We start from the raw sequence: 14,871 nt of genomic DNA, 5'->3' as shown, positions 1-14,871 counted from the left end.
ATGTCATTATTATGTGATAGCTGTGTAATCTTCTAGTTCTTATCTGGGCCCCGGTTTCCTCATATGTAAAAATGGAGATCATACTATCTCCTTGGGAGTTTGGAAGGATTGCGTGTAAATAAAACATCTAATACGGTAGCAGGCACTCAATATATTGTAGCAACAGTAATATTATTCAAGAAAAGCCAGTACCAGAACTTATATCTCAGCTCACACTGCTGTGAATGCTGAGTTGTACATTTTTATAGCCCCCTTTTATTTAACCTTATTTAACATTTTATATCACCTTAATTAATTGTTGAGACAAGTGAATAGGGAATATGAACTACCACATTTATTTTCTAATTAGATGATGCTACATGTATTATCTAATTAGAATCCTTGTTTTTATTACTTTATCATATTTTATCATTTTATTTATTACATTTTTAATACATATAATTTCTCACACTATTTGTCATGGTGTAAGAAATTTTAGGATGAAACTAAGAATGATAAACATAATTCCAACACATCATTATTATGTAATTATGGAGTCAAAGGTAAACAAGAAGTTAAGGTGACTTTATCCTAAATCTGCTAGCAGCTATCAGTGCAGTTACTGGGGATTTTTTCCTCATATATTTGTCTTGGAGAACGACAGAGTCATCAAAATCAGGAGCAGAAACAGCTCCCAAAGTACAATAAAACAAAAATGCAAAGACAAAAGAAGAAAAGCCCAAACCAGAGTGTCATTCAGAGAGATAGTGTGCAGTCAATATAAAAAAGTTGTGATGGGCTTCCTTACAAGGAAGGAAGAGATGGTCAAAACAGTGGATATGTAGGTAGAATAATGAACATGAAAGTGCTCGTGATCTTCAACTTCTGGTGTGAATCAGTATTATTGTGGCCGCCTCTGCATTTAGTACGGTGCCAGGTGCCGGGGGTTACAGAGGTAGGTAAAACTTGTTCTAAATCAAGATGAGTTTTGTATAGCTTCTCTAGAATACCCATGCATCTGAATGCTCAAATATCTGAAATCTCATCCACTTGAGTTTCTTTCAATATTTGCTTTCTAAAGGATTTTTTTCTTTTCATATATTAACTTGAAAATTATTCTTTGGAAGTTAATTAGTTCTGATAAAACCTACTTCGCCTTAATTTTAAGTGCCATTAGAAAGAATGATTACTTAAAAGTAGGAATGCAGGGAAAAATCCTGAAGGAAATACTGTTTTTTTTCCAACCTAAAAAGGATCACCATATTTTATAACAAATGTGGTTAGCAAAAACTCAAATTAGAGGATAATGTTCCTATCTGCCCCTCCAAGCTTACTGAGGACCACTTTCCCCATCTCAAAGCCTTTGTGTCCCTCCCCCATCCCCATGCTCTTCTTTGGGCCCCTCACTACCAGCTCCTTCTCATTCTCCAAGGCACAACTTGAATCTCATCTTCTACAGAGAAAGTTTCTGAAAGTCACCCAGTCAGTACCTCACTTTTCCCATTGTTTGCTTAGTTGTTAAGGAGAAGCTGACGCCTGACCCCGTGCCAAGGGTGGGCACTGTTTGGCTTAACCCCACCAGCACATTCTATTCCCCTTGGCCACAGTCATTGGTTCAGGGGTGGGCACGTGACCTACACAGTCCAATCAGGTGATTCTCAGTGCTATTGCTTAGAGCACTGGGGTGTGACTGTTACCTGTGTGCCCCATTCCATCTCCCTTGCCTTCCCTCAAGCCCCATTATGTGAGGTTATGAGACCTCATGATTACAACCGACCTAACTGCCATCCAGAAAGGAAGCTGGATGTAGACACTTGGATGGAAATTAGAGCCTAGGCATTAACCCAATTCTGAGACTCACCCTACCTCTGTATTTAAATGAAACCATATTTCTCCTTACTGTCTAAGTCAGGTTGAATTGGGAGTTTCTGTTATTCGCGGCTAAAACCATCCTCATTTCCTCAGCAAGGTAGGTCTTCCTTGACTATATTATCAAAAGCATCTTCTGGTTATTCTCTATTGTCATCCATTTATTTCCTTTATCATCTATACCACACTCTGAAATTACAGGGTTTATTTAGTTAGTTGTTTATTTACCTATTTCCTCTCTTTAAATTGTATGGCTCAGGAAGGCAGTGACCTTGTTTTTTTTCTTCACAGTGCCATAATGGATGGTCAATAAATATTTGGTGAATGATTTGGACGGTAGAAATATCTCACAAACTTATTGGGGAAAAGGGACATTTGTCAGCTTTCCTCTAATACGGGGTTTCTCACACTTGACACTGTTAACATATTGGGCCAGATAATTCTTTGTTGTGTGTGGGCTGTCCTAGAGTGTTTAGCAGCACCCCAAGCCTTTACCAGTCGCAGAAAAAAGCAAAAGTGTCCCTGATTGAGAACCACTGCTATAATATCTATAAGATTTTATTTAAGCTTAACTGGCACAAATAGAGCATAGATGTTTTTGAGAGAAAATGGAGTGATATTTGATTCCAAAACCAGAGGCTAAGAGATGGGAGAACAATAACCTCACTCTGAATGAGACAGCCAGCTCCATCCTGTGTTCCCTCCAGTAGGTGAGGAGGGGTGGTGTGTCTGCCATTTAGCTACGGGACATGCTTGTTGCTGTGAATGCCTGCCCTGCCCATTCCAAAGAGCTGATTTTGACTCTGACTGAGAAGTACTTTTGTGACTATAAATTAATTCGGACAAATATATGTAACTCACCACTCTTCTTTGCCTTAGTTTTCTCACCTATAAACTATTAATGAGATTTCCTGCTCTGTTACTGAAAATTATTAAGCAATTCTTATATCTATGGTTACCTTAACCATTCTATGATAGTACAAATAAGAGATTTCATATTTGTATAATTGGGATCATTGTTGCCCTACATAATATTCTGATTTTTCATCCTGAGAGCTAAATTTGTAGGCCAGAAATAGATTCCTCTTTTTTTTTTTTCTCTTTTGTTTCTTCAGCGCATGTGAGAAAAAGGAAAGGAAGAAGAATTAGTATCCTGTGTCTTCTCTTTTCTGAGCTATCATGGGGTAAATTCAAAGTCCTTGTACATAAAGATGAGTCATTTCACCACAGACTATTTGGATTTGCCCTGTTGAAAGGAAGCATCTTCATTTCAGTGGGAAACAACCACCAAAGTGTTACTGTTTTTGTTTTTTTATGAATCAGATAGATTCTGAGACCAGGATGTGTCTGAGTTCCAGGGATGTTAGCATTTTTATGGATGCTATTGTTAGATGGCAACTTAGGTTCATGGAACCAGTGTATGTATATTCAGTTTCCCAAATGAATTAATAACCCAGTCAGGAGGGTGGGAATGCTGGAAAAAAGACCAGGTTCAGGATTTGTTTTCATGGGGCAAGTTGACCTGTAACTCCATCTGTGCAGAGTGAAATGAAATCCCTCTTTCTACATCCTTCAGGAGAGCGGGCTACTTGATTACAAAGTCAGATCTCAGCAAAAATGGATATATCACAAAAGGCCAGTTGTCTAAGGGTGGACAGCTAGAATTTTGAAAGAGAGAGACGTGAGAACTAAGAGTCATGCAAATTAAAGTTGCTTTAATTCCCCAATAAAAAAGGAGAAAGAGCAAAACGGGAGCCAAAATTCTTGCCAATTCTGAACGATGAGGCACTTCAAACTAATAACACATGCCTTCCAACTGCTTACTATATCAACAAACATAAGGCTTAAGGTATGTTATGAGTAAAGCATTGGAGAAGATGCATCCCTCCACCCTCCCATAATTACGGTTAGAAATCTGATATTGCTGACTAACCACCCTGAAACCAGCTATTTAAATTGTGATATATTAAGTCTGTTTTTCCTGAGGAAGTTTGTGTGTTGTTATTTTCCACTGAAAAAAGTACACTCCACAAATATGTTATTGCACTTTATTCTCTACTTGCAGAGTCTCCCTTCTGAGAAGTTCGCCATTTGTCAACTGTTTTTAATTTTTTGACAATGTAAATGTCTTCTTTTTTGTCTCTACAGGAAGGAACAGGGTCAACCCAAAACAGAAGGTCAGGAATGTCTATAGTTCCTGACCCCTGACTTTTTATACCTGCCTCTGGCCTCCTCATTTACTATTGGTTGTGTCTCATATGTGGCCCAGAATGCAAATCTCTGACCTGCCTCTGCTAAGGTTCTCTAGATATGCATGTTCTATTCCTATTTGATTTCTCTTTGACCTTCCAAGGCCTGAGAGGCCTACCAGTAAAATGCAGCCCCAGTCCTGTTTTATATCATCAAGTGCCAAGCAGTGAAAAAAGGGCCTCTTTCTCCTAGAACAAACCACTACAGAACATTATTTCCTCTGGTCCTGCACTGGCCTTGCTTGATCTTCCAAAGGTAAGATCACTGGATATCCTCCTATGGAAGAGGAAGTGCCAACTATGCTTGTTACCCTTGGGGGACAGAGATGAAAGAAGAGGACATTTTTGTTCCTTGGGAGTACAGGAAGCCCTACCCTTATGACTGTGACCTATGACCTGTCCTTGAGGATTACATTTGTCCTTGAACAGAACTCTTCCCTGGGGCAGAGTTTATACATAAGAAAATGTGGGGAGGCTTGGCAGCGATGATGGGAGGAAGACTGTAATATTGAGGAGCATTGGGCTGTTTCCAGGAGGGATCACAAGGACCTTGTTGAATTTTTTTCAATAGCAGTGGGTGTCTAGGAAATTAATCACAATAAAATAAAACTAATATGGTCAAAACTTTGTGCTTTAAATATGTCCTACGTAATTAAAATGCCTATTAGCCTTCAGCTTGATATGCTTTTTTTGTAACAAGTTGACTTTGCACCTTGCTTATTACAGAGTAGCCCTTGTCATCACCTACAGTGAATGAGCCCTTGTCATCACCTACAGTAGCCCTTGTCATCACCTACAGTGGATGAGTGTGCAAGGCCTTCACTTTGTACTGAGGACATGCTGGTGATCAGCCCATGTCCTCAGCAAACTGAAGGGGACGCAGCTCTTAGAACCCAGCGTGGTAAGGTTCACAGCCTGGGCACCAGGTTTGTGAATTTGCCTTTACAGTGAGAGTCACAAGATAATCCACCAGCCTCTGTCTGGAGTCAGATGGATCTGGGTGTAAATCTTTTCATCTGTAACATCCCTTGGGCAAATTACCTCTCTGAAATCTTGCCTGTGAAACGTGGATAAGAAATCCTACCGCATTGTGGTATTGTGGGGACCAGTTAATTCAATCATATAGCATAAGCAAAGCGCCTGCCACAGAAAGGGAGCATAATGGACAGCAGTTATGATTGTTACTGCTTTGGTTACTTAATCTCTCGGTCACCCACGATGCCTACAATTAGCTTCATTCCCCTCCTGATCCTCTCCCAGTAAGAGAACCTGAAACTCTTTACTTATCCTCACCTTTCACGGTGTGCTGCTTCATACTGCTTAACTGCTTAGACAATCAACCATCCAGATTTCAAAACATTAGATAGATCTGTGTTAATATCTCTGCAGGTAATTCAAAATCAGAGAATCAGATTTTAGCAGGGAGGTTAAAATCCCTCCTCTCTGTTGTGAGAGATTCTTTTTTTTTTTTTTTAAGATTTTATTTATTTATTTGAGAGAGAGAGAATGAGAGATAGAGAGCATGAGAGGGAAGAGGGTCAGAGGGAGAAGCAGACTCACCACCGAGCAGGGAGCCCGATGTGGGACTCGATCCCGGGACTCTGGGATCATGACCCGAGCTGAAGGCAGTCACCCAACCATCTGAGCCACCCAGGTGCCCCGGTTGTGAGAGATTCTTAAGAATATTCTGAATACCACAGATTTTTAACTTTGTCCTTGTCCTGAAAAGATTGACTTTATTTTCTTTACCTTTACTTCTGTCACATTGCCTTAAAAGCCTTTTACCCACTGTTATTTTATCACACATTATGTTTTTGCTTAACGGATCGCTACAGTGATAGTGTACCTTTTCTAAAGGCGTAATCTAATACCACGCACTTAAATGGACTAGTCAGCCACCTGTGTTTGTTCGGCACTGGAAGTTTCCCCCAGTCTAGTCATTCACCCATTCACCCAACAAGTATTTGTGGAATTCTTCCCATGGAGAGTCATTACGTAAAAGTGTTACAGTTGATTCAAAGATCATGATCAACAGAAAAAAATTTGCCTACCTGCTGGGATGAGGGATATGGTGAGGCGGAAGTGGAAGGTTACAGGGAGGTGTAGGTGAGGCCAGGGTCTGGAGGCCAGAGAGAGCTCTGGTCGAATCTTAGCTTTCTCACTGTAACTGGGTGACTTTGGGAAGTAGCTTAGGCTCTCTGAGCCTCAGCTTTCCTCTTCAGAATGTGGATCTACCATCATTCACTCAACATGCATGTCCATGTGGTGCTAGGTATGTCTCCAGGTTATTTACTTACACTCTCTTGTGAAATTCTTACCACAGTGCTTTAAGTCATCTGGCCAGTAGGTCCTCAACAAATGCTATTTTATCTTCTCCTGTCCTTCTAATTCATATATTCAGTTAATAAACTTCGGGCCAAGCCCTGTGCTCGAAGCACTTTTTAAAGAAAAAAAAGAGATAAAAGACCACACCTCAAGCTTCACGAGCTAGTTGAGGACACAATTAATAAACAAGTAATCGCTATAATGACAACACTATGCATAGATCATTATTGGATATAGAAGTGGGACACCTAGCCCAACTTGAGCCAAGGGTGAAGAATGGGGGGTAAGGTAGACACACTTGAGCTGAGGTGAGGAGGATGGGGGGAAGGTACTCCATTTCTCTGCCAGAGGATGCAAATACACAGGAGATGAATGACAGCCTGTAAGGACAAGCAGGCTAGTGTTTCTGAAATGCAAGGGTTGAAGTAAGGAATGGGCAACAATTATGTAAAAAACCTAAGAACAACAGAGTGGCACACACTAATGACATGTTTCCAGATGGTCTCGGAATACTAAAAGGTGAGTAAGGGTTCCAAGAACCTTGTTGACTTTTTAATAGCAATGTCTTTCCAGAAAATTGATCATGGTAAAATAATACCAATATGGCCAACCCTTTGTGTTCTTAAATATGTCTTTACAAATTGCATAATGAAAATGACTATCAGCTTGCACTTGCACTGCAAGTCAATTTCAGTTCTGCACTCTTCTCCTTCAGAGAAATTTGGATGAGGCCAATTCACATGGCTGGGGCTTTTGAAAGCATGACAGAATCTGGGCTGGTTCACATAGTTGGTTGGTGAAACCTGGACTAATACTAAAATGGTGCTTTGTGTCCAGACTGCTTCTGGAGGCGGGTGACCCTCTGCTCTCCTGACTTGGGCCATTCACTGTGCAACTGCCCCAAACCCAGTAGCCACTCCAGATAGGACCAGTGAGAATTCGACTGGCTCACTGCAGACACAGCACCACCACAGAAGGGAGGGGTGGGGGGAATCATGAAAAAGAAATCTCTGTTAAAGCACCTGTGGGCTGAGTAAACCCAAATATATCCGAGACTAGAGGCACCAAAGTGTGAATAAATTGTAGAAATGAAAATGCTTATGTAGAGAGTAAGAATCTTAGAAAGGTGAATTTATTCTCTTTGCCACCCAGGGGAGCCAGAGACTCATGAAAATCTTATATGAAGCTGCCAAAGTTAAGAGCCAGGGCACAGAAAAGCAGTATTTTAGTTTGAGCTTTTGCGGTTGCAGGCAACAAAACAACCAATCAACCACCGACAAAATAAAACTAAAAATGGGAATTTGTTGATTCACCCAACTTGGAAGTTTTGGGGTGCATCTGGTTTAGGCTCAGCCATATCCAGGCACTCCACTGAGCTTACAAGGACTTGTTCTGTCTTTCTCTATCCAATTCTCAGCTAGGCTCTGCTCTGTGTCCCTTTCCTTCGTCATGGGGATGAAATCAGGCCCTGCAGCTCCAGGTCGACAAGGTACTAACAGCTCAGAAGAGAAGAGTGGGGATAAGCTCCCAAGGCCCCTCGGAGATAGGTACTTTCTATTTCATCCTCATTTTACAAGTTAGAGTGCAGCGCTGCTGGATTAAGTGATTTCCCAAAGGACAGCTGGTAAGTGGTGGAGCTATGTGTTACTTATGGAAGTCCTTGCTTGATTGAAAGGGGCAGGAAAGTCCAGGGGAAGTTGGGGGAGGGCATTGGCTGGCAGGCCTGGGTGATAGAGGTAGCAGGTGTGGGTGCAGGCAATGAGAGGAAACAGGGCAGGGTGCTTCTAAATAATTCCTTCTCTCAAGCACAGCCTAAGCCACAAAATCCATCTCAGGCAAGTCTCAGAGAATGGAACAATGTTCATCCATTAAAGGCACAGGTTACAATATCTGGTGCTGGGCAGTGTGTGGGGATGGAATGGGGTGAGGTTTCTGGAGTGTAGCCCGGGATTGTACTCCCGTCTGTCTGATCTCACACAGAGCAGATCCTAACCCTCCCCTGGGGAAGGGGCAGATAGGGTCTGGAGCAGCTCTCAGATGTCGAGGCTGAGTTCCAACGGGGCTCTTCTACCATCTGAGACCTTTGGCCTCCAGGTACTCCATTTCCTTGCTAATTGAGACCAAGCTGCTAAATCTTGCCAGAAAGGCTCCCTTGAGTCCGGTAGGGGTGAGAAGGGCCCAGAGGAGTGAATCTCAGAGCCATTGAGGGCAAGGAGGAGGCTGACTGGAAGAACCGGGGATTAATTGCATTTGGAGAAACTGTAAACTATGAACTGAGGTCTCTAGCAAGCAAGGGTTTGTGGCTAGAAAAGTTGGCATTCCAATTTCTCCTTGAATTAAGGGCAATGTTCAGGAGTGTACTAGGTAATCAGAAGTGAGGTAATGCCCAGAGCACATATGAGCTGGAACAGATGAAAGCTGAAGCTGGAGGAAGCCAGGCCTTGCCCCTGAAAATTTAATCAATCTGTGACTTGACTCTAGTTACTGTAGGATCACAGCCCAAGCCCTACAGTAATTGGTTTTATACTGTTTGGATTTCTTAGCTTTCTTTTCATTTTACCTAAGAATTTTAAAGCACTCTATTCTGTTTTAGTTGTGTTTAAAGGAAAAAGGAAAAAAAAAAGAAAAGAAAAAGGACACACACACACAAGAGATTTTTGTGAGCTGTGTTAGGGTTGATAATATTTGGATGGCACCTAGCCCCCCAGGTCCTGTCCTGTCCTTGAGTTTTTACAGAGAACAAAGTCAGGCGAAGGGGACACTATTACTGAGAGGCTTTTGCCTCAAATCCCAGTGTACAAATCTCTTGGAGGTGAAGGAGATCCTTTTACTTAGGCTAGTGTCAAACCTGAGGGTCATCCTGGGCTTTTCTTCCCTGGATCCACACACATCGACTGCTCTGATATTCATACATTCAACAAACACTCATTAAGCGTCTACTACATGCCGGGCACTGTTCTAGGCACTTGGTCTTCAGCAGTAAACAACATACAAACAAACTAGCCCTCGTGGAGCTTACATTCTAACAGAAAAAGAAAAACTGATGGCTATGGTAAGTACTGAGGATAACTAAAACAGAATAAGGAGGGAACAGGTGACTCTGGGGATTGTGCATGTGTGTGTGCACGCATGCATGCATACGCACACTTTTACTTTAAATAGGGTGGTAACAAAAGAGTAGAGACCTGAAGTAAGTGAGGGAGTGGCATCCCAATATCTAGGGAAAGGGATTCCGAGCAGAGGGAAAAACACATGCAAAGGCCCTGGGGTAAAAGCATGGTTGGCATGTTTACCAAGGAGGCCACTGTGCCCTGAATGGAGTGGCAAAGGCAAAAGTAGTAGGAGAGGGGGTCAGGGAGGTAGCTGGGATCATCTACGATCACATAAGACCTTACAGGCCACAGTAAGATCCGTTACTTGCCTCTGAGTGAAATGTAAAAGCTTTTGGAGAGTTTTGAATAGAAGGGAAACATGATATTCATGATTCCCAAAGGATGATTCTAGGTGTTGCATGAAGTCTAGAGCAGCGTTGCCTGATAGAAATATAATGTGAGCCACAAAAATGAGTCATACATAATTTCAAATTTCACAAGTTTCATTTGTCTTCTTGACTTGTTAATCCCAATGTCAATGATCGGGTTGAATCAACCATATTTCTACTGCTCTCCAGAGAGGTTAGGGGAGGATTCTGGGTGCCCTTTCTAGCATCGCATTATGACTTTCATGGGTCTTAGCCACTTTTGTCTTCATGAGCCCCTTCCCTTATGATAAAATAAGAATTATTTTACTAAAGCATTGGTAAAAAGATGACTATTAATATTATATGTGAAAACATTTTCTTCAACATAAAAGATCTTTTTGTTTTCTTCCGATTTTCTTCTGATTTTCAGAGAACTTTCTGAAAGAAGTTGCCTGCTGTGCTTAATGGAGTTTACTCTGGCCCCTTCACAGAATTATCCTATCTTCCCTGCATGTCCCCCAAAGTCTGTAAGGTGAGTATTTGAGCCCCTCAGGCCTAATGAGGTGGCTCCCACCATCTCTAAACTGGATCAAGGTGAGATAATGTTATACCCAGGGTCGTACTCTATAATGGGCTGCGGAGTCATCCATAGTTTATTTCCATGGCTAACTAAATTTGTCTGGCAGGTTTATATGGTGAGCTCAGATAGGAACCTAGCCCAGATAATACAGGGCTAGTATATAAAATAACTCAAAATTTGCATCAACATATGAAACTTCAACCCTTTCATTTTTTCTGAAAGAAAAGTTAAAGTTGAGGAGACATACAAAAGATGTACTCTTTTTTTATTGTTCCCTATTCTTTGTAATCTGGACAGAGCAGTCACAGGTGGTCGGTAGATTCTGGATTCTTCTTCCATTGCTCAGCCTAGGCCACCTTCAGTACCTTATGTGGTAGTCATTGAGGGGTTCAACTGTGATTTGGCTCTCCTCCTTCCAAGCACATTGTGGGATCGGGCTTTCTGTTTAAATTTGGGCATGGTGATGTGATCTACTTTGGTCAACAGAATAGAAGCAGAAGTGTCATGTGTTGCCTCTTGGTCAAAGTCTTTAAGACAGAATGTGCAAATTCTTCTCTTTCCCTGCCATGGGTCCACCATGTTGCAGATGAAGAGATGGAGGCCCCTGTCTCTTAGTGAGGACACCATAGATCAGAGTCCCTTGAGATGGACATGTATTGTGAGCAAAATAAGCCTATTTTTTTTAGAGTATTTGACAATGAAGCATCCCTGGGGCTAGAATATGTCCATAGTTGTATTTCTCCATTTCCAGATCTCCTTTGAGTCTTACTTTTCTAAAGCTCTCTGGGGTCAACATAAAACATAAGACTGTAACAGCATGCATTATACTGTAATATAGTTTAATCATGTTCAGTGACCTGCTTGTGGCGACCTGTCCTAGAAAGGATGATACATCCTGTGCCTTACGTGTGTCTATGCAACTTCCTTTGCTCAGTGAAATATGAGCAAAAGTGATGTATAGTTTGCTATATTTTCCCCCTCCTCCTGTGGCAACTGCTAATGTCCCAGGCAGAAGCTGTTCTGTCACCTTGGGTCCTAGAGTCAAAATGACATAGAGCAGAGGTACAACTGACCCTTGATAGACATGTAATGTGAGAGAGAAATCAATCTTTATCATGTAAAGCCTCTGAGAGTTTGGGGGTCATTTCTTACTGCAGCATAACATGGCCTAACCTGACAGATGCATAACCTCAAACCCGTGAAATTTAGAAAACACCAGCAAATCATGGAACTAAATATTACCATTATTGGAGAAGAGGAATTTTCAGACCTTCTCATCCTATTAGGCCTCCTTCCCCAGAGTGGATGGAATACTTTAACCCATATTTATCCTTATACTCAACTCTATTAGTACTTCTACAGAAAGAGGACTTGCTGCGCTGGTGGACTAGAATTCAAGGCATTTCCTGGCCTATGCTTTGCTAGTGAGCTGGTCTTAAAGGTCGGGATAGACAAGAGGCACTTCCTTTTTTTACATTCTTCCTCCACAGAACCATGCTTCTGGGAGAGTATGTCAATCCTGCCCATTCAATTGCTTGGGCAAGTGGACTTGCGCTGCTCTACAGACCCAGCCATCTAATATTTGGAAGGGAAGCCTCCTGGCCTCAACTTTATTCAGCCATATTCACCATGGGTACAGCCTCAGCCGTATGTGTCTGGTTTAACGATAGCCCAGCAACGGGGTTATTGTGCAAGCAGTACTTTGGCTACTGTTCCTCAGGTGTGGGACAGTCAGGAATAAACCCCCAAAGGAAAGGAGAGATGAGTGATTACCCCAAACACCAACGCAAACGCTAAACAACTTCTCTAAACCTACTATCAATTTCTTATCTGTAGGATTTCCCAAATAAAAGCAATATTGCCAGCAGCTCACTCCATATTACTGTTTCCAAATAAAATACATTTCAAACAAAAATATTCCAAACAAAATAAAGAATAAGTGCTCAGTCAAGACTCTGTATAGGCCTATTCCAAATGAACTTTTTTTTTTTTTTTTTTGGATGGGAGTATTTGGAGGGGGGAGGGGTTATTGGAAGGACGGTGGGAAATGAAGCTATAGAACACCATGTGGAGTCAACATGCACTCACTGAGCCACCTTCCCATCAGGCAGGTGCATGCTCGCTTTCCTCACAGAACTCACTTAATTATTAACATGTTAATATGTTGCCTATGTAGCTTGGCCATCAGCATATAATTTAAAGAAGTAGGATGAACATTGGAGAGGACCAAAACATAATAGTACTTTTTAAAGATTCTATTTTTAAACAAGTATTTCACAGTCAGATAATTTTCATAAGAAAAAGCACTGAGGCTTGAATGCCCAAAATGAATAGAATTTTCAAAAATAGGAATTGTGACTATTTAAAGTATATTCCTATTGGTTTTTTTCTTTGATTCAAGTCTTGCATGAATAAGTGGGCTTTTGGCTTGTTTGGGAAGACTTTCACATTTGCAAATTAATGACCCAGTCCTAGCTGTGATGGTAATGTCCAAATACTTCATTTCAAAAACAAACTCAGATTCTGAAATTTTTAATAGCTCCAGATCCAGGATTGGATTGTCATTTATTTGTGCTCTAAAGCGTAAAATCCAGGACTGACAGAAAGAAAACCTAACTGAGCACAAGATGGGGGCAGTTTAAGTGAAGGAAAGTGATTCACTTGACTTTAAACTGCAGTTGTTGAGATAACTCAGTCAATATACCAATTTCTGCAATCTGTCACCACTGAGAAATTATGGGAACTTGAAACTATTTATAAAAAAATGGTTTCTTATAATGTTATTAGGCTAACTCAGCAGATATATATATATATATATATATATATATATATATATATATATATATACCCAGTTTATGTGCAGATACAAAGGCAAATTCAATAGGGTATTGAAACAATTGTAATAGGATGCAATAGATGCTATGAACGTGATAGAATTATGTACAAAGGAAAAAAAGAATTATGTACAAAGGATGTGACTGGGGGGGTGGGGGTAGGGACAAGGAAAAATACTAGAATTTGTTTTGTATTTTTTATCTCACATTTAAAATTTTTCTGTTTTTGTGTGCTTTTAGATATATATAACTGGTATGGTGACACCCATGCAATTTATAAATAGATATAGGTAGATATGTTGCATAATCAATTGTTTAGAGAGTGGTGCTAAAGGAGAACAAAAACAGGAATCACTTGATCTGAAGTGTGGAACTTGGGACGACTTCCCCAAATAAGCAATATTCGATCTGAGTCATACAGGAAGCCTGTGAGTTTGCCAGGCAGAAAGGTGGGGGAACCATCTTAGTCAGAAGGAAAATATAGCAGTGTTTTCTCATATGTGTGAAAGAACGTGTCACTTTTATGAATGGGATGTGCTCTGAGAGAGTCCTGCGTCCATGGTGGGACATGTGAGGGAAGGGAGAGGTAGAGCCCATGGCGGAAAGGTTGAGACCAGAGTGTGAAGAACTGAGGATGCCAAGTTCATGAACCTGTGTTTTGTCCCACAGGAAGGAGGGAGGGAGGAAAGAAGGATAATCAGACCTTTCTACTGCCCCGTTAGCTCATTTGTGTGATTCTCTTCTCGGCTATGATCCTAAGAGTGGGTCTCTCTGTTGGAGGAAGAAGGAATGAGAATCAAACACTCTCTAGCCGCACCTAACACGTGAAATATAGCTCTGAACAAGAGAAGGTTTCAGGCTTTTAACAATTGGACTCTGATGAGTCCTCCAGAACTCTATAGCCAAATCGATAGTGTTTGTTAGCACACTATTGATCTCAGACATGTGGCTAGGTAAGTATTATCTTTGAACTCAGTCTTTTTTCCACTGTTAATAATATTTTATTCCAATTGTTAGGTATCTGTCTAAAAATCATGAATAACCAAATCATGAAATTGAAGGCAATAGTCTTCAGTACTTGACATTGTGGGCAACTTCTTATATTCGCCATGGGTCCTAGTTGCAAGCAACAGAAGTTACTCTGGCTGATTTAAGAAGAAAGGGGACACAAAAGTATTGAGTAGCTCAAATAATCTGGGGAGTTGGGGGATGGACATGGGGTGAGGGCATGGAACCAGGCTTGGAGGCCAGGAAGCCAAGAATGAATCCCCCAGTTGTGCTGGAAATTGATCCATCAAATCTGCCGCCGGCCCTAGATGTTGCTGCTTCCACTGCTGGGGGCACCCACACTGGAGGAGCCTGTTGCTGCTGCCACCGTTCACTGCAGAGTGTACCCCGCAGCAGCCCCACCCCAACTTCACGTTCAGAGCCTGGGCATGGGTGTCTGGTTGGCAGACTCTAGGTGTTGCCCCTGCTTCCTAATTGCAATGCAGGGTGGGAAAGTGATCAGGCTCTGCATATAGTAAGATGAGGAATTTCCCAAATGTAGCAAAGGAACTCAGATGCTGGAAGGTC

The 14,871-nt window shown here is 41.4% G+C and overlaps 1 long non-coding RNA gene across 2 annotated transcripts; it reads left to right on the top strand.

Moving 5' to 3' along the window:
• The first annotated feature begins 1,207 nt into the window (after window positions 1-1,207).
• Window positions 1,208-4,776, top strand: LOC113920524. Of its 2 annotated transcripts, XR_003519301.1 has the most exons (4): window positions 1,208-1,948; window positions 2,964-3,032; window positions 3,425-3,697; window positions 3,997-4,776. It is a non-coding gene; the product is annotated as an uncharacterized LOC113920524 (long non-coding RNA). The 2 variants fall into 2 exon arrangements; XR_003519302.1 differs by lacking the exon at window positions 2,964-3,032.
• Window positions 4,777-14,871: the final 10,095 nt, after the last annotated feature.

Source organism: Zalophus californianus, chromosome 3 (assembly GCF_009762305.2).
Source record: "Zalophus californianus isolate mZalCal1 chromosome 3, mZalCal1.pri.v2, whole genome shotgun sequence".
NCBI classification, from domain to species: domain Eukaryota; kingdom Metazoa; phylum Chordata; class Mammalia; order Carnivora; family Otariidae; genus Zalophus; species Zalophus californianus.
The sequence above is the reverse complement of the archived record's forward strand: the minus strand, read 5'-3'. Positions and strand labels throughout refer to the sequence as shown.